This window comes from Pinus tabuliformis, chromosome 5_2 (assembly GCF_031772625.1).
Source record: "Pinus tabuliformis cultivar Carrire ecotype Pingquan chromosome 5_2, CPIR1, whole genome shotgun sequence".
Taxonomy (NCBI): Eukaryota; Viridiplantae; Streptophyta; class Pinopsida; order Pinales; family Pinaceae; genus Pinus; species Pinus tabuliformis.
The window spans coordinates 184,338,352-184,356,997 of record NC_142306.1 but is presented as its reverse complement, the minus strand read 5'-3'; the positions used below and the strand labels follow the sequence as shown (position 1 = coordinate 184,356,997).

Genomic DNA, 18,646 nt, shown 5'->3' with positions numbered 1-18,646 from the left:
GCGAGTGTTTATGATGTTTGCACATTGGATGCGTGGCGAGATGTCAATCGCTGAACAGTTTAGGGGAGCAAAAGAATAGTAATTTTAATTTTTTAGATTATTTTTATAATAACGAATATCCTCATGGGCCCACAGTACGACAAAATACCATTCTCGACCACACCCTTATTCCAAAAAGTCAAATGATCTCTTTCCGAATCTCCTTGGGAATCTTCCACTTATCCATTTCACATTTAAAATAAGCAGTTGTCTATAACGTGACTTTTTGAAAGCTTTTCCGGCGGGTTTTTCCGGTCGAAATCCGGCAGGAATTTATTGGAATCGCAAGTTTGATAGCTAGTTTCTGCACAATGAAAGCGTCCCAGGGGTTTTCGAGGGTGCTGAATCCAAATATGCAGTTAAAAAACCATTTTAACTGCAACAAATCAAGATTTAACCTCAATTTCTTCCGCCGGATTCCGGAATCTCCAAAAAGTCTTATTATAGACAACTCCTTAAAATAATGTGACACTATCCACTAGCACCCTTGCTTTTCCTTTAAAGCAATGCCGTGGTGTTCACAGCTTCTCAGTGGTGAGGCACGTCATTACTGAGCTAAAAACTCATTGCTGTGTCCGATCTGCACTGAATTGCCATGGGAAGTCCAAAGCCTCGTGTCGCGATATTTCCTAGCGGGGGATTAGGCCATCTCATCCCCTTCGCTGAGCTCGCCATCCGCCTTGCGGAGCACCATGGCCTCTCCATCACTTTCATTTCCTGCAAATGGATGTTCTCCGCTCGTCTCATGGCACTTTACTCGGACCGCATCGCATCCTCGGGTCTTGACATCACCTTCGTCCAGTTGCCAGAAGTGGAGATCGAAGGCGCACAACACATGCAGCTAGAAACTCACGTTTCTAAGCTTCTGGAAAAATCGAAAGAATCAGTTGTAAGTGCTCTCAGATTCCTTGTTGACTCTGGCCCGCCCTTCTCTGCTTTTATCACTGATTTTTTCTGCTCCACTATGTACGATGTGGCCGCCGAGTTGGGCATACCCACTTACGTATTCTTCACTTCCAATGCTGCTTTTCTCTCTTTCATGTTATCTATCCCCAAGCTCGTCTCAGCGATTCCAATTTCGTTCAAGGACGCCGAGTTCCCATTAGAGGTGCCGGGAATTCCACCGATTGCTGGCACGGATATCCCGCCTCCGTTTCGTGACAGATCCGATGAAGCCTTTTACTGGATCGTGCTCCACTCCTCGTGCCTGTGGAAAGTGACGGGAATTTTGGTAAACACCTTCGAGGAAGTGGAGCCTGAAACGATCAAAGTTATTGCGGAAGGAAAGATATGTAATCCGACTGGGCCTTCTCGAGTTCCCCGCCTTTATCCGGTTGGGCCACTCATATCCTCGTCACCTCTGGAATACAATGACAAACCTGTCGAAGACGAACGGGTTGATTGCCTCAAATGGTTAGACAAGCAACCGCCTTCGTCGGTTCTGTTCGTTTCATTCGGAAGCGGAACAGCGCTGCCCAAGGCGCAGGTGACCGAACTCGCGGCAGGACTGGAAGCAAGCGGACATCGCTTCCTGTGGGTGTTGCGTAGTCCGTCAAGCAGCTTTCTCTCTATCGAGGAGACGAACCTTTCCCGACTCTTACCCGAGGGATTCGAGAATCGAACCAGGGACCGGGGACTTCTTGTTGCTTCATGGGTGCCTCAGATTCCTGTTCTCGCTCACCCATCCACCGGCGGTTTTGTTTCTCACTGCGGTTGGAATTCTTCGCTAGAGAGCATCTCACATGGAGTTCCCATGATCTGTTGGCCCCTTTTTGCGGAGCAAAAGATGAACATGTTTTTGCTGGTTAACAGGTTGAAGGTGGGGATAGCAGCGAAGATGGAAAACGATGAATTTGTGAGGAGAGATGAAGTGGAGAGAACAGTTAGGGAGTTGATGGAAGGAGGAGAGGGCAGGACGGTTAGGGCGAGAATGAGAGAATTGAAGGTGAAGGCCGTGAGTACATTGGAAAAAGGGGGCAGTTCATACAAAGCCATGGCCGCTGCAGTCTCTGAGTGGACAACAAATGCAAACGCAAAACCCTCGGTCGCCATGATGCCCGATATGTCCAATGGGCAAAAACCAATTGCAGTTATGGAGTCTGTACTGATGTAAGTAAATGCTTTTTACTGTACTTTTCCGTGGGAAAGTTGAAAAGTTAAAGAAGTAGCGATAGAAAGACGGATAGATATAAAGACAGATCGGTTAGCGGAATCATAGAAATAGTTCGATTACCTTGTCATGTTGTTTGATGCCCTTTTTATGTCGAATATCCAGTCTCTCAGATTCACATATGGTTTACCCGGTATCCCTTATCTAATGGGTAAGAAAGATTGAGATGTGGTTGATTGAAAGATTGAGATATGGTTGATTGAATATGTAAGAATTGTTGTCGGAATCATAGAAGTAGTTCGATTACCTATGTAAGAATTGTTGTCGGAATCATACAAGTAGTTCGATCACCTATGTAAGAATTGTTGTCGGAATCATAGAAGTAGTTCCATCAGGGTTGGAATTTGGATTTCTCTTTACCCGTCATACAATTTTTTTTTGACGTTTTGGGTCCTTATGCTTCCCGTCAAGAAACGTTATATTAAAAATTTTACCCTTCAAAAGTGATGTTCTCGTAATAAATTAACCCTTCACTAATAAAGTTTTGATTAAAAAATTACCATTCAATAAATAATTATGTTGAAAGTTTTCATATATTTATCCTAGGGAAAAAAAACCAAAATTTGAAAAAACTCAATAGGGAGGTTTCAATAAAAAGTGTTTAACATTTGAAATTTGCTCATTTAAAGTAAAGACAAGGGTAATCAAATTAAGGAAGTTGTTATATATTGAAATCCTCATATCTATATTAATATTTATTTGAAGAAGAAGTAAAGACAAAGGCATATCAAATTAAGGAAGTTGTTATATGTTGAAATCCTCATATCTCATCTCTTTCCTCATATCAAATTAAGAAAGTTGTTATATGTTGAATCTCATATCAAATTAAGAAAGTTGTTATATGTTGAATCTCATATCAAATTAAGGAAGTTGTTATATGTTGAATATGATATGAGGATTTCAACATATATCTCATCGTTTGCTGAGTGCGCACTGAACGATGACAGGATTGGAATTTGAACGCTGATCCGAGTTTTTCCGACTACTGAAATCATTCACTTAAATCTCAAGTTATTGCAATGTATTATGCCATAACTCCGAGTTCGGTGAGCCGCTATGAAAGTCGAGATACATAGACTAGTTGAGACGTGCAAAATTTATGCTCGTCAACCTGTGGAGCATACTCGGCGCATCGAATATATTTTTTTTGCAGAAACTTTAGATTTCAAGTGATTCGATTTGTTCTTATTAACTGTATAAATTACCTTCTTCCGTCGGTCTAGACTCCATTCCCTTATCCAGTAATTACGCTAATTGTGAAGAAATTTGTGTAGCGTCTTGCATGTAGAAGCAGAGTGTGTTACTCAGCCAAGAATGACTTGCCCGCATACTGTTGTGGATACCCATTACAGTCTTGTGGGCAAGTTGTTCTTGGCAAAGCATCCCTCGCTTCTTTTCACGCCAGACTCCGCACGAGCCCTGCGTCGCATCAACGGGTCAGATCTTGATCACGGTGTTCATCATGGTTGTGGAAACGAATTTTTTTCTGAACAAGCTCTCTATATTGCCCATTGTGTTCGCTCTGGGAATTACTCCACTCTCTTGTTCAGGAAATCCAATGTTTGCGTCTATTTACTAATCGAAAAAGTAGTTTTTGTTGCTGTTCAAAAGTTCTGTTTTCCTCCCAATAGGTCTTTGAATCTAGGCTCTAGGCCAACATCAATTACAATGTTAGATTAAAAAACAAATATTAATAGGTGGAATGGTATCAAGTTTGGATATAGTTTGGTTTATATGTACTTGAAAGCTCATCTAACATTTTCCATCACAGTATATGGATGTACAGGGCTACATTACATATTCCATTAGTAAGCCTGTATCGTGCGATGTTGCATATTCCATCTAATTGAATAGGTATTTTTCAAACTATCCATATCAACACTCATTTGTTCTAATAAATTTTCAGATGCCTTTCCATATTTACATACCTATCTTATTGATAAGAGTGTTGTTAAGAGTTGTGAGCAGTTACACATACAAATCTCTTGTGAAATAAAAAACTAAATTATTTATTAAATCAAAAATTAAAACGTAGCAGCAATCAGACCTACAGTGTTTGAAGAATAAAAAATCAATCACTAACCTGAAGCACCAATTTGTAATTTCCTCCCAGTTTCCTTGGAGCTAATCTTGAGCTGGGCGACGGGCGTAAGTTTGAATGGGCCTTGGAGCCAATCTTGAGCTGGAGCCTGGGTGTCACGCCCCCAAGTCTACGGTAGTCTTTCAATCGTTGTCCGGCGAGGTGCGGCACCACCGTGTACTTTCTTTTTGTTAATACTTGTACATATGGACTACGCCTTTCACATAAACATACTTAATTTCGTCTTCTCAATTAAGTAAAATGCATTAATCTTCATACATGTTCATAATCAATATGCAATTAAACCGTAAACATAACAATTGCACACAATTATATAGGGAGGGGCAACTCCCGAACGAGTCCGCCCAAAATAATATATTATGAAACCTTTTCAATAATACATACAAGTGTGTCGGGCAAGTCCACGGCCAACACTTAGAATCTTTTACAATATAGGCAAGACCGCCTTTACATACACAATTATGCACCTTTGTCTATGAGCGGGTACCCGCACGAGTCACCAAGACATTCACACAATTCTGCATCAAACCGTGTATCCAAACTCCCTCAACCGAGACCATAAAATCTCCCTTAACCGAGACCATACTCCACATAACCCAATCTGAAATGTGCGAAGTTCTCTTCTCCTTTATGCGCATGAGGAATGCGCATCTCCAAAGGCCTTCGCACTTCTCCTTGTCTCTTATGCGAAGAGCTCTTGAGCGAAGTTCGATGGCCTAAATGAAGTTTCATGTCCTCTTATTTATATGCTCCAACGTATGCTTTTAAGAGGGGGTGTACAGCCCTTGGCCGACCCCCATATTTGCCACATACGCCCACAAACATACAATCAACACGTCGGCTTCACTTTATCCATCGCATATACGTTCTTCTTATGTTTTAATGGGGGTGCATTACTCATGGCCGACCCCATTATACATATAAGGCCACGTATAAATGTTAAATTATATTTTATATTTTTTTTTATCATTCGCTTATATTTATGTGCCCTTTAACACATGCGTATAAGCCTCCACAACATATGCTTATGTGCTTTAATATGCTCGTCCAATACTTAGCCACATTCTGGCCCGAGTATATTTCGTCATATCCTTTGTCGCACCACAGCTTGCTGTTTTGTCGCATAGTTTCGTCGCACCGCATCTGCAGCTCGTCGCACCATCGGGTGGTCGCACCCGCTCGTCGGGTGACCGTGCCCGCGTCCGTCTGTAGAACCGCAGAACCGCGTCCGCCTATGCTGTAACACACCCGCCTATCGAACCATGCCCGCGTCCATACAACCGTGCTACCCACCGCGTTGTTCATCGCTCGGCTCGTCCGCCCATCGGGTGCGGGTCGCCCATGGGTCGCCCATCCGCCTCTCGCACCGGTCTTTCGGTTCGTCGCGCCCGAACCTCAACCGCCATGCCTGCTCGCCGGGTCGGGTGTCCGCACCCGCATACCATGCCGCTGCAGCTCGTCCGCAGCTCGTCCGGTGTCTGCGCCCAACCCCAGCTCGTCAACTCGTCCATCGGGTCACCGTGCACGGGTCGCCCGCCCGGGTCGCCTTCCCGTCGTGCACGGGTCGCCCACCCGGGTCACCCGCCCGTCGTGCACGGGTCACCCTCGGGTCGTCCCGCTGTCCAACCGCCGTGTGAAGGGTGTTTGCCCGGTCGCGCTCCTGCCCGAGTCGCGAGGGCGTTACACTGGGGGATAGGCGTAAGTTTGAATGGGCAATGCCTTGAGAGAGAGTGTGAATCATGAACTCGATTGTACAAAGAAAACAAGAATGGGCAATGCGCAATGCGTTGGGTTTGCTACGGTTGGAACTTGGAAATTGCATGCAAGATCCCCGAAATCGTCCAGGGAAAGATTCCAACATTTGGGCAAGATTCACAATTCAATGAGCTACTTGCCTCATGCAGCAGCGAGTACATAGGAAAAGGCAATTTTCCTTTGATCTTTTCAGATTGGTTGTTACGATGCCATTGGTTGTCACTGTGATTTATAATGCCTAGCTGTCTATTTCGACATAACTTATTTACATATGTCGATAACCTTTCTGACTTAAATATTAAGTCGTAAAAATTTAAATCATTATAAACGTTATTTTATTTTATTTTTAAAAGTTTCTGAAGTTTTTGACGCTCTGCATGTGCAATTACCCGCCGACATCATTCGAATAGCCAATAATAGCGAAAAATTCTAACCTTGCGCCGGGCGTAAGAACGTTTTGGGAAAATTTCCAAACGTCAAAAATACGTTAATTCTTCAGAGCATGTCACTCAAAACGGGCATGGACAAATTCCAGCGGTCAAATACGTTCAAAAAGCCTTATGACGGGCAAAATGCCCGTCAAATTCCATCCCTGAGTTCGATTCCCTATGTAAGAATTGTTGTCGGAATCATACAAGTAGTTCGATTACCTATGTAAGAATTGTTGTCGGAATCATAGAAGTAGTTCGATTACCTTGTCACGTTGTTTGATGCCCTTTTTATGTCGAATATCCAGTCTGTAAGATTCACATATGGCTTACCTGGTATCCCTTATCTAATGGCTAAGAGAGATTGAGATGTGGTTGATTGAAAGATTGAGATATGGTTGATTGAATGATTGAATACGTAAGAATGGTTGTTGAGATAGGGTTTATTATAATTAAAATTTTGAGCCGGTATAATGATTAAAATTATGTTTTTTTGTTTTTGTTATAATTAAAAGTTTGAGCCGGTATAATGATTAAAATTATGTTTTTTGTTTTTGTTTTTTAAAAGATAGAGTATGTACTTTTTAAAAGTTATTTTCAAAAAAAATATATACACTAGTTAAATGGTTAATTCAGTAATGATTTTTGAGATAGATTAGTAGTTATTATTATTAATATTTAATTGGTAATAAAACTAATATATAATTCATCAATAATAAATTAATTTAGTGGAAAATTCAGTAATGATTTTTGAAATAGATTAGTAGTTATTATTATTAATATTTAATGGGTAATAAAACTAATATATAATTCATCAATAATAAATTAATTTAGTGAAAATAAATATGAATTAGTTTTGTTAAAATAAATATGTTACAAATAAAATAAATTTGATTTTAAAGGAAGAGTATATATATATATTTTAAATCATTTAATTTAATTAATATATTAAAATATTTTTATTTAATATATTTTTTAAATAAATTTCGGAATGAAATTTAATTATTTAAAATAAAATAATTATTTAAGTATATAATTATTTAAATTATTTAGAAAACTTTGATATATATATATATAACGAGTCAATTATAAATGTTTTAAAATTATTTAATTTAATAATATATTAGAATATTTTTTTCTATTTTTTTTTTTTTAAATCAGCAGAGAATTCTTATATTATGAAATAAATACAGAGTACAAAAAAGGTAGTTGGTTTGTCAAATTGGGAACCAAATCAGTTGCAAAAAAATATTGTTTTAATCACATATTTAACTAGGATGCTATAAGATTTTTCTGTCTCTGGTATCTCTTATATAGTTTAATAAAATTTCTTTCCTTACTACTACTAATTGTTTGTTTGTATATCTTACTAATTACACATTTTGGATCTACCGACTCGACTTTAACAAAATAACCACCATACTGCCTATGAAACCATACAACAAAACTCAACAAAAGAGTGACCAATGCTATAATTAACTAATATGTGTGCTTCTGTCACTGCCCCCAATGCTCTAATCAACTAATATGTTTGCTTCTATCGCTGCCCCTGGACGTTTATCAACCACAAGGATTGCTTCCTCACCTAGAGTTGTTGTCGATGTCACCCCCACACCTAGAGTCGCCTGTTGACAACCATCTGCATCTCTAACCCCCCAAACCATTAGGAGAATTTTGAGGTCTAAAATGGGCCTCCTAAGAAAAATGTACAACTAAAATAAACTTTATAACAACCAATAGGATTCAAGATGATGATGTCAACCATGGAGGATGATTCACCATTTTTGGAGTAAAAAGGTAAAAAGATTAAAAAATAATAAAATAATAAAACTATTTTTCAACTTGTATTTTTAACTTTAATTCCTCATTCAAGGAGTACCCATGTTGCATACTTTCGATGGACCCTGGTACACAAAAAATAAAAAATACATGAAAAAATGTAATTGCAACCACATTTTTCATGTATTTCTCATTTTTTGTGTAGCAGGGTCTATTGAAAGTATGCAACATGGGTACTCTTTGGATGAAGAATCAAATTATGCATCCAATGAGTGTTTCTGCTTGAAATTTGAGTAAACCCATAGGGAGATAAGTTGAAAATACAAGAAAAAAATAGTTTTTTTCTTTTTTCCCTCTAAAATTTGATGATATAATATAATTTTATTTTATTATTTCCACTATTATTTTATAATTTCCTTAGGAGGCCCATTTTAGACCTCAAAAATCCCCTAATGACGGTATTTTCTCAAACGGTAGGATCCCCTTGCTCTTCACCCAACGTGATATCCAAATTATGATGTACCTCAGGTAGATTGAGAACATCTTATTCATATCCCCAATCTTGTCATCCTGCATGCGTTCTATTCTCACCACACCCTTGAAAACCTCCTCAATAGCTCTCAGACTCTGGTCTGTCACCTTCAACTAGAGTTGAATCTCAATCTATGCCCTGGTTCACTCCTTTGTTGCCCCAACTACAGCTTCCCAACTAGAGTTTTTACATGCCAAGTCGTTGCCAAGGTCTTATGGTACACTGTCGTACGAGTTTGGTCTTCCTTGTGTTGATGATCCAATCTACTTCCTCCTCAATTTGGTCATCTGGGACAACCCTGCACTGTCTGCTAACCTCATTCTCTCAAGTTTCCACTATCCCCTTCCCTTTCTGCACGACAGTCATTCAATAATTTATCGTAGCCAACCTCGCCGCATCCCCCATTTGAGTCATTGTGTTGGACTTTGAACCATAAGCATCTGCGTGAGATCTACCCCTCAGCATACCTCCAACATTGTGACCCTTGGCCATTACACTCTCAAAACCTTAATTGCCTGTGCTAAAATTGCTAACTCACACTCCTTGTTACACCACTTTCCAGCTTTCAACCTTATCTCTACAATTCCTACTCCATATCCTAACTTAGAATTAAAGGAAACAGCCAAGACATGACCATCCTCACCTATTTTGGAGTGTATTCCTTTTCTAATTTTGGTAAATTTGTCATGTCAGTGGTGTTGCAGTATAAACATGTGAGCCTGTGGGTATACTCCCTCTCATTTTCCCCTTCAATTGGTCTATACATTGTCATAATCGGCATTGCCCTGCTCTTGTATGCCTTCCCTTGGGATATCGTACTTCTCCACTCCTCTTGTGGTCTTTTCCAATTAATGAGGCGATCCAAAGGACGATCCATGAAGGAGGAAATCCCCTCTCTCCCATCATCAACCGTCACTCCTTCCGTATAATGTGAACATATACCCCTTGTCGTTTCCCAACTACCTGCTACCTATCTTTCCATAATGAGGGTTATTCATTTGCATTGCTAGGTGAGTCATTGTCTTAATTCAGACCCACCCTTTCTTTATCAACCCACCTTTCTAACGTGGAGTAATCTCTCTTTGCCAACCTTCGACATTCCTCCTTTAATTGACCCTCATACAGTTCCTCCCATGCCACATCGGTTAACGATTGGACACTCTCGACCATTACATTTGCCACCCTGTCTGCCAATGCATTTGCTGAGAAACGTACTAAGGTGAACTCCACAGTTTTCAATACCTCCAGATGTTTCTGAATGTGTTGGATTAACTGGGCCAGGCACCAATTCTTCGTTACTTTGCTCAATTGTGCACCACATTGCATCTGTCGTGCTGCTTAGATGGCTAACACAGAGTCCCCTTCGACTATCACGTTCATCATTCCTTCGTGCATCATTGTTTCCAACCCATGCTCTAGGGCCTAGAATTCTGATGCATTTTTTGAGGCTTGTCCCATGTTTATGAAGTATAATCTGCATATTTTACTTGTGGTTCCTTCAATCCCTGCCTTGCTTGAACTCTTTTTCGACACCCCATCAAAATTTAGTTTCAGGAAACCGTGAGGGGGAAGCCACACCACAGAGCCAAGATATATAATTAATATATTTTTATTCAATTAATACATTATTTAAAATAAATTTGATAATGAAATTTTAATAACTTATTGGGAGACTTTGATTTTTTTACAAATATGTATTTTTTGAATTCAGGCTTTTGTGATATATATTTTTGTAAATTGATTCTTTCAGTAAAATCACATTGGAATTTTTTTGTCTACCCGTTTCGAACCATCCAGTGTGGTTCATCGTCAAGACTAAGATGAAAAGTTTGATCTGGGCGATAGATTAAATAGCAATGACGATATATTAAATACATATTTATTAAATATGTATTTAATAAATATTTATTATGTTTAAAAATTATATATATATATATATATATAATGTTGTAAAAATAGGAAATAAAAATTATAAGAAAATAAAAATTTATTAGAAAAAAATAAAAATTTATAAACATATATAAATTTATAACTAAATAATTTTTATTTTTATTTTATAAGTAAGAGACGAACCTTCTATTAATTTGATCAAATTACATAATATACAGAGTGCCCCAGACAGCAGGGGCGGCAAAAAACCAGGGACCGAAGCTTACAAGATTCTTACAAACAGCTCAAAGTGGTTCCTACTACAACACTTCCACAATACCAGATACCAACCATGTCCCGTGCGATGTGCCACATAAGGTTTTGGGGTTTTGTGTCCATGGTTTCGTGGAAAGTCTGGGGCCCATACAGGGACCCACAGTGGACCCCACTGCCCCTCGCAAACGGACCCGACCGCAACTCTAAACTGGGTCCAATAAATAGAAACAGGTCTGGAACCCTAAGGCAACAAGCACGACCCATCTCAGCTGTTGAATACATAATCCTGATCCAACAGTCATCGGGGATATCGCACAGATGAGAAGCGCAGAGGTTAACTGCGCGATGAGAGAGGTTTTCTCTCACCTCTCAATGCCACATGTTACCCACTGAGTGGAATCGCATGCGCCTGCCAAAATACCAGAAGTCATCTAAGTCCCGCGCGAAATACCACTTATGGTATTGAGTTCGTGGTTTCGCGAAAAAGCCAGAACATTCCCGTAGACCTTGCTGAGCCTTCCGCCTAGAGTCGCCAATAGAAACCCGCTGAGCCAAATATCCCTAGGCAGTCCGTTCTGTGTCATTGTCTGACTTGAAACCTTCCTCATTCATCCAAAAGTTAACAAAGTTGTGGAGAGCAACCATATCCCAAGATCGTAGGATGGATTAGGTGATATCATCCTCACTTCTATCTCCTGAATCCCTTCGATCAGCATTGTTCCTCCATAAATCCCAATCTTTGGTTGCCAGGATGAAACAATCCTCTCGCAGTTTCCCTTCAGGTAACAACTCCCATGCATACCAAGAGTCCCTGTGCTTATTGGCCACACCTTCGTTGGCCAACCAATTTGCAAGCATATTTGCCTTCCTTCTAACATGAACAAATCTAATCGTTTTAAGGGTCTTCATGATCTGAAAATGGAATGTACTTGTTTAAGGGTGCAAGGTATCCATTTCCAATAATTTCAACTGTGAGCTAGACACTCCAAATGACCTCTAAAAATGTATAAACTTCTTATTTCTTATACAGAGATAGACTGTAGGGGCATTCACTGGATATGTCACCTCTAAAGAGAGGATGAGTTCCAGAGGCTACCTGGCCCTCTACAGGCTCTGCCTAAAGAAATAACAAAGTAAACACTTAGAAGTCTTTGACATACACATACTTGAAATTTGCTGGCTTGCGGAATAAGACAAATAACTTTCTGCAGCTGAACAGGTGATTATGTGTGTATGCAAGTTATATTTATTTGCTATTTAAAACTTTATATCAGTTTTGTTTAGCATCTCATCTTCAGCAAATAAAGACATCAAAATGATAAAGCAGTTCACCCCTTCTGGGCTACATCTGCTGGACCAAGCCTCTCCAACTAGGCTTGTCCTCTTGTATTAAAATTGCTACAAAGGCTAATACAAGAATATGGTGTCTCAAAGGACAGATCTGACTGTAAATACAGAATCAGAAGATAGGAATTAGCCAAACATGCTCTTTCCCAAACACTAAACAGTGAATTTTGTACCTTACACAGTACTTTCCCCAATTGGCCCTGGTGGCCCTTTAAACTTGCATGGAGAATTTCGAGGTGAAGATGACATCAATTGGTTCTGAAACCTCTTTCATTAGACTCAGAAGGTCGAAAATAGCTGACATAGGCTTTTGAATCACCAAAAACGGATGAACAGAGCCCCCAAACAACTCAATCCCTGAAATGGCCCTAGTGGCCCTGAAAGCTTCCCTGAAGCTAAACAGTGAGAAGAATGCCTCAGAAGGAAAAATGAGATGTATAAATGGATTCAGAATGCTGAAAACCTTCAGAAATGACCTTCGTTCCACATTCATTGGCTGCACAATTCCCAATGCAGCTCCCAAACTGGTTTGGCCCTAGTGGCTCCTGGAACTTCCACAAAGAAAAAACACCTACAAATGACCTCAGATGGCTGTAAGACCTACACCAATGGCTTCAGAAGGTCGAAAATATCCAAAATCAAAAAAAAAATCGTCCAAAACCGACTTTCCTAGCCAAAGTTATGGCCATTTAAAGTTTCTCCAGTTTTTCCCTAGAAAAACTCCAGCTAACTTTAGTTAACTCCAGATAGCTCCGCCAATTATGGCGGGTCCGCCAAATTTGGCGCTCCTGCCAAAATTCCGCCAACTTAACTGCAGTTACATTTAATGTTTGGTGGTTGCCTCAGATTTCGTGCCAGGTGGAATATTCCTTTTTTAATTTTTTTTTTGAAAAATTAAAATTTCTAATGTTATGGACAAATTCTTCTTTTTGCCATAACTTCCTCATACGGCGACCGTTTTTCGAACCGTTTGTGGCGCTGGAATCGGGAAGACAAGCAATTTCCATTCATTCAACTTTGAACCAGTTCTAAGCACTTTAAATTTTGAGCATTTTACGACACTTAGGACATGAGCACCTGATCACACCTCCCAAATGAGAAGGCTTTTGGTCCCCAAAAGCTCACTGAATCTCTGAACTGAACTGTACAGCACTTGAGGAACAGAAATATCCTCTTCCGTTCAGCCAAAAGAGCATACTGATGCCAAAATGTCCTGCCTTATCAACTATCGTCATGGCGAATGTTGCTGCATAAACCAAGTATTCGTCGAATCCCGACCAAGCTTGTTCGCCAGAAAAACAGAAAGTTTGCAGAAACCAGCAATGAAACTTTCTGATATATGAGCTGAAATATTCTCCTGAACATGTGGGCTTGCCAGCTCTCACGATGCCCATCCATGGCACCTCCGCTCCAGAAGAAAAGCTGCCTCCCAAATGAGAAGGCTTTTACAAAGATCATTTCTCCTCTTTACAATCTTGGAGATCAAATTAACTTTTTCCAAGTCAATATTACATTACATGCATGGTTAAAAACAAAGTAATCAACCCTTCAAGTTAATCACACATACATGTTTAAAATACAAGGAAATCATCATGATCCATGTGCTCATGCATATCATTCTCATGCATGCAGTTTATCCTTCAACTTTCTCTTAAGTACAATCATAAGTACAAGATCCTCGATCACATGTACATGTACTTTCAAAGCTGAAATGAATATAACTTCTGTGCTAATAGAGTGAGTCTCATACTCAGCTTTTCCTTCCTGCAACTTGCATTCCCTTAACAAAGAAATGCTTTCAATCAAAAGACATGCCACTTTAATTGGATAAGAATTCTAACCATTTCTTACCAATCCATTTCAAAGGCGCTTCCTTTAACTGCACATCGATATCAACATGTGTATCATCCTGACACATATCAATGATGGAAACTTCCTTCCCATTCTTGCCGCACTCTTTCTCCAATTTCTTCAACTTTCATGGAAGCATTGTTTGATTCAGAGTCCAACACCTTTCAGCAGTATGTCCATGCTTATGGCAATAAGTGCAACACATGTTCATCTTCTTGACAACATGATTTGCATTGTTCAATGGAACTTTGGCTTCTTGCCTCCTTTCCTTCAAAAGTTTCCTGCATGTTGCCATTCTTTTCCAACATCTAGAAACACTATGGTTAAACAAACCACAAAAAGAACATGCAATTCTTTTCCAATGCTTGTGTGGAAATTTTCCATGCTTTACATGATCAAAGGAAATATGATTGAAATCAGATTTATACCTTTCTCTTTCACCTTCATTACCTTCATGAGGAGGTGAATCAAATGAAGAAGAAGCTCCTTTTGGAACACCATCAATCCCTTCAATGGTTTTAGAGCATTCACCACTTCCTTGTTCAAGTGCATGCTTATGCACACCTTCTTCCTGCAATGCATGTTTCAAACTATTGCATTCCTTAAGGATACAACCTTTACAACCTTGAGATAGAGAACCTGAAATGAAACTCCTTCTAGGAACTGTTTCAATTGCCTTCTTGGCTGCTTTGGAACTTTCTCCACAAGATTGTCCATAGCCAAGACCCAAATTCTTAGGCCTTACCTCAACCATTATTGGCTCAACTATACCCTGTGCATGTTTGCCCAATCCTTTTCCTTCATATCCCATTTTGGACATCAACTTGGACCCTATGCCTCTGGTATGTTTCTCAAAAGAACCAACATAAACATTCTTATTAGAATTTGAAGACAAACTAGAATTGTTTACCTCTTCTTCCAGCTGATACTTGGCTAAGGCTTCTTTGGCAACAAGGATTTGTGTCTCCAACTCATGCATCCTTTCCAGCTTCATGTTTGCAATATGAAGTTGGCCTTCCATTTCCTGCAATTGGTTAGAAATCAACTGATTCTATTCCCTCATGGAATTCAACTGCTCTTGAAGTCTAGAGCTCTTTCTTTCATCCTCATACATTTCTCTCACCATATTCATCATGATGAAAAATTCTTGCTTCAAGCCTTCATCAAAGAATCTTGTGAAGGAGGACGATTTTGAGAACTCACTTATGGAAGTTGTCATTGTAAAAAGGAACAAAAGAGCTTCAGCAACTCAAACAACAAGTACTTTGCGAATAATAAAGCAGTCAATCTCCAACACTGCTTAAGACACCTTTCAAGCTACACAATCAAGCTAGTGATGTCAGTCAAGCAACCTAGTGCTCTGATACCATCTGATCTGAAAATGGAATGTACTTGTTTAAGGGTGCAAGGTATCCATTTCCAATAATTTCAACTGTGAGCTAGACACTCCAAATGACCTCTAAAAATGTATAAACTTCTTATTTCTTATACAGAGATAGATTGTAGGGGCATTCACTGGACATGTCACCTCTAAAGAGAGGATGAGTTCCAGAGGCTACCTAGCCCTCTACAGGCTCTGCCTAAAGAAATAACAAAGTAAACACTTAGAAGTCTTTGACATACACATACTTGAAATTTGTTGGCTTGCGGAATAAGACAAATAACTTTCTGCAGCTGAACAGGTGATTATGTGTGTATGCAAGTTATATTTATTTGCTATTTAAAACTTTATATCAGTTTTGTTTAGCATCTCATCTTCAGCAAATAAAGACATCAAAATGATAAAGCAGTTCACCCCTTCTGGGCTACATCTGCTGGACCAAGCCTCTCCAACTAGGCTTGTCCTCTTGTATTAAAATTGCTACAAAGGCTAATACAAGAATATGGTGTCTCAAAGGACAGATCTGACTGTAAATACAGAATCAAAAGATAGGAATTAGCCAAACATGCTCTTTCCCAAACACTAAACAGTGAATTTTGTACCTTACACAGTACTTTCCCCAATTGGCCTTCGTGGCCCTTTAAACTTGCATGGAGAATTTCGAGGTGAAGATGACCTCAATTGGTTCTGAAACCTCTTCCATTAGACTTAGAAGGTTGAAAATAGCTGACATAGGCTTTTGAATCACCAAAAACGGATGAACAGAGCCCCCAAACAGCTCAATCCCTGAAATGGCCCTAGTGGCCCTGAAAGCTTCCCTGAAGCTAAACAGTGAGAAGAATGCCTCAGAAGGAAAAAAGAGCTGTAGAAATGGATTCAGAATGCTGAAAAAATTCAGAAATGACCTTCGTTCCACATTCACTGGCTGCACAATTCCCAATGCAGCTCCCAAACTGGTTTGGCCCTAGTGGCTCCTGAAACTTCCACGAAGCAAAAACACCTACAAATGACCTCAGATGGCTGTAAGACCTACACCAATGGCTTCAGAAGGTCGAAAATATTCAAAATCAAAAAAAAATTCGTCCAAAACCGACTTTCCTAGCCAAAGTTATGGCCATTTAAAGTTTCTCCAGTTTTTCCCTAGAAAAACTCCAGTGAACTTTAGTTAACTCTAGATAGCTCCGCCAATTATGGCGGGTCCGCCAAATTTGGCGCTCCTGCCAAAATTCCGCCAACTTAACTGCAGTTACATTTAATGTTTGGTGGTTGCCTCGGATTTCGAGCCAGGTGGAATATTCCTTTTTTAATTTTTTTTTTGAAAAATTAAAATTTCTAATGTTATGGACAAATTCTTCTTTTTGCCATAACTTCCTCATACGGCGATCGTTTTTCGAACTGTTTGTGGCGCTGGAATCGGGAAGATGAGCAATTTCCAGTCATTCAACTTTGAACTAGTTCTAAGCACTTTAAATTTTGAGCATTTTACGACACTTAGGACATGAGCACCTGATCACTTCAAGTGAGAGTGGATACGGTGAAAAACCTGCAGCAACTTCTAGTGCTTCGACACTTTATCTAACGAAGTTCCATTGTGAATCTTCTTGGCTGCTCTGATGATCAAATCCGAATCTGCTTCAATGATAACATTTTGTAAATTTTCCTCCACCAGGATTTCCAAGCATTGATCTAAAGCCAGAAGTTCAGCCATGTTATTGGTACCCTTTTCCAAGTGGCCATGGAAGATGTATTTTGTGTGCCCCTGAGGGTCTCTTATAGCACCCCCAAAGCTTACTTCCCCCGGATTTCCCTCAGAAGCTCCATCAATGTTTACTTTGAAGAAGCCCTGAGGAGGGGGCTACCATCTACTAGCTCCTGTGTTAATTGTTCTCACTTCCTTCCTTATTCCTTGAGGATTGATGGATTGAAGACCCAAATTAAGAATAATAATCTCCTCGTGAGGCAGAGGAGGATTCATGGGAATTGACCTCAAAAGGCTCTTAACTGTTTCTTTAATCTGTTTTAGAATTTGATTGATTATATGTTGGGGTTCGCTAGCTTTATTTAAGAAGATTCGCCTATTACGTTCTTTCCAAACATTCCAAATGACAAAGCCTGGTACTAGCATCCAAGCTTTGTTGATGATATCATTCTCTGAGAAGTTCGTCCTCCAGTTTTTTAGAGTGTTGGATATGCTAAGACTATCTCTGTCGGTATGTCAGAAACTTGAGGCCACCCAGTCCCACACCTTAGCAGAAAAAGAGCAGAGGTTAAGTGTTGGCATTATGGCACAGGTGTGACACTATGGTACAGGTGTTGTCCTTGATGGCAACTCTCTTTGATGACAGATCTCAGTTCAGACTACAAGAATGAAGAGAAAATTCATATACACAGGTTCATTAAGATCAAGTCGCGTATACACGCAGGTTGGACTTTATAAAAGTGCATATGCGTATACACGCACTTTCATGCAAAGAAAAGCGCGTATATGTTGGAAATCTCACCTTTGGTCCATGGCAGTTAGTTCTTGGAATTTGAACCTATGGTTTTGGACCATGGTATCTCGACAGACGTGTTGATCCCTAGTATTGAGTTGATGGTATTGGTTTATTATGGTTTTGGACCGTGGTATTGAGGAAGGCCTAAAACTATAAAAGAGGAAGGAGATCATTTGGCAAAGCATCATCTGAATTATTGAATATCTGATATTGTGATAGATCTGGAATACGGGAGATTGGGTTATGGTGCAGATCTAGATCTGAATGAAGGTGGAACCTGAGCGCAAAAAGGATAAGGACTATTGATGGATCTAAATCTCAAGGCTTGAACATTGGTATCTCTGTATGATTTTGATCTGTTATATGTGGCGCACTCTTGATCTATAAATCTGGGCTAACTAATGTCTGAATGCTTAAAAGAATAAATTATCCTTTATAGATCTGTACGCAGGTTCAGTGAATTAAAGGTGCGTATATACGCATTTTCTGTGAATTAAAGGCGCGTATACGCAGGTTGGGTGTGGTATAGAAGCGTATACTCACAGGTTGATGAACAATGAAGTAGCGTATATGTCTTGATTTATGTTTTAGCTGCTTATGTTTTATTGCTGCAGTGTTCTGGG

The 18,646-nt window shown here is 39.7% G+C and overlaps 1 pseudogene; it reads left to right on the top strand.

Moving 5' to 3' along the window:
• Positions 1 to 535: 535 nt before the first annotated feature.
• LOC149158159 (UDP-glycosyltransferase 72B1 pseudogene) lies at positions 536 to 2,558 on the top strand (annotated as a pseudogene).
• Positions 2,559 to 18,646: the final 16,088 nt, after the last annotated feature.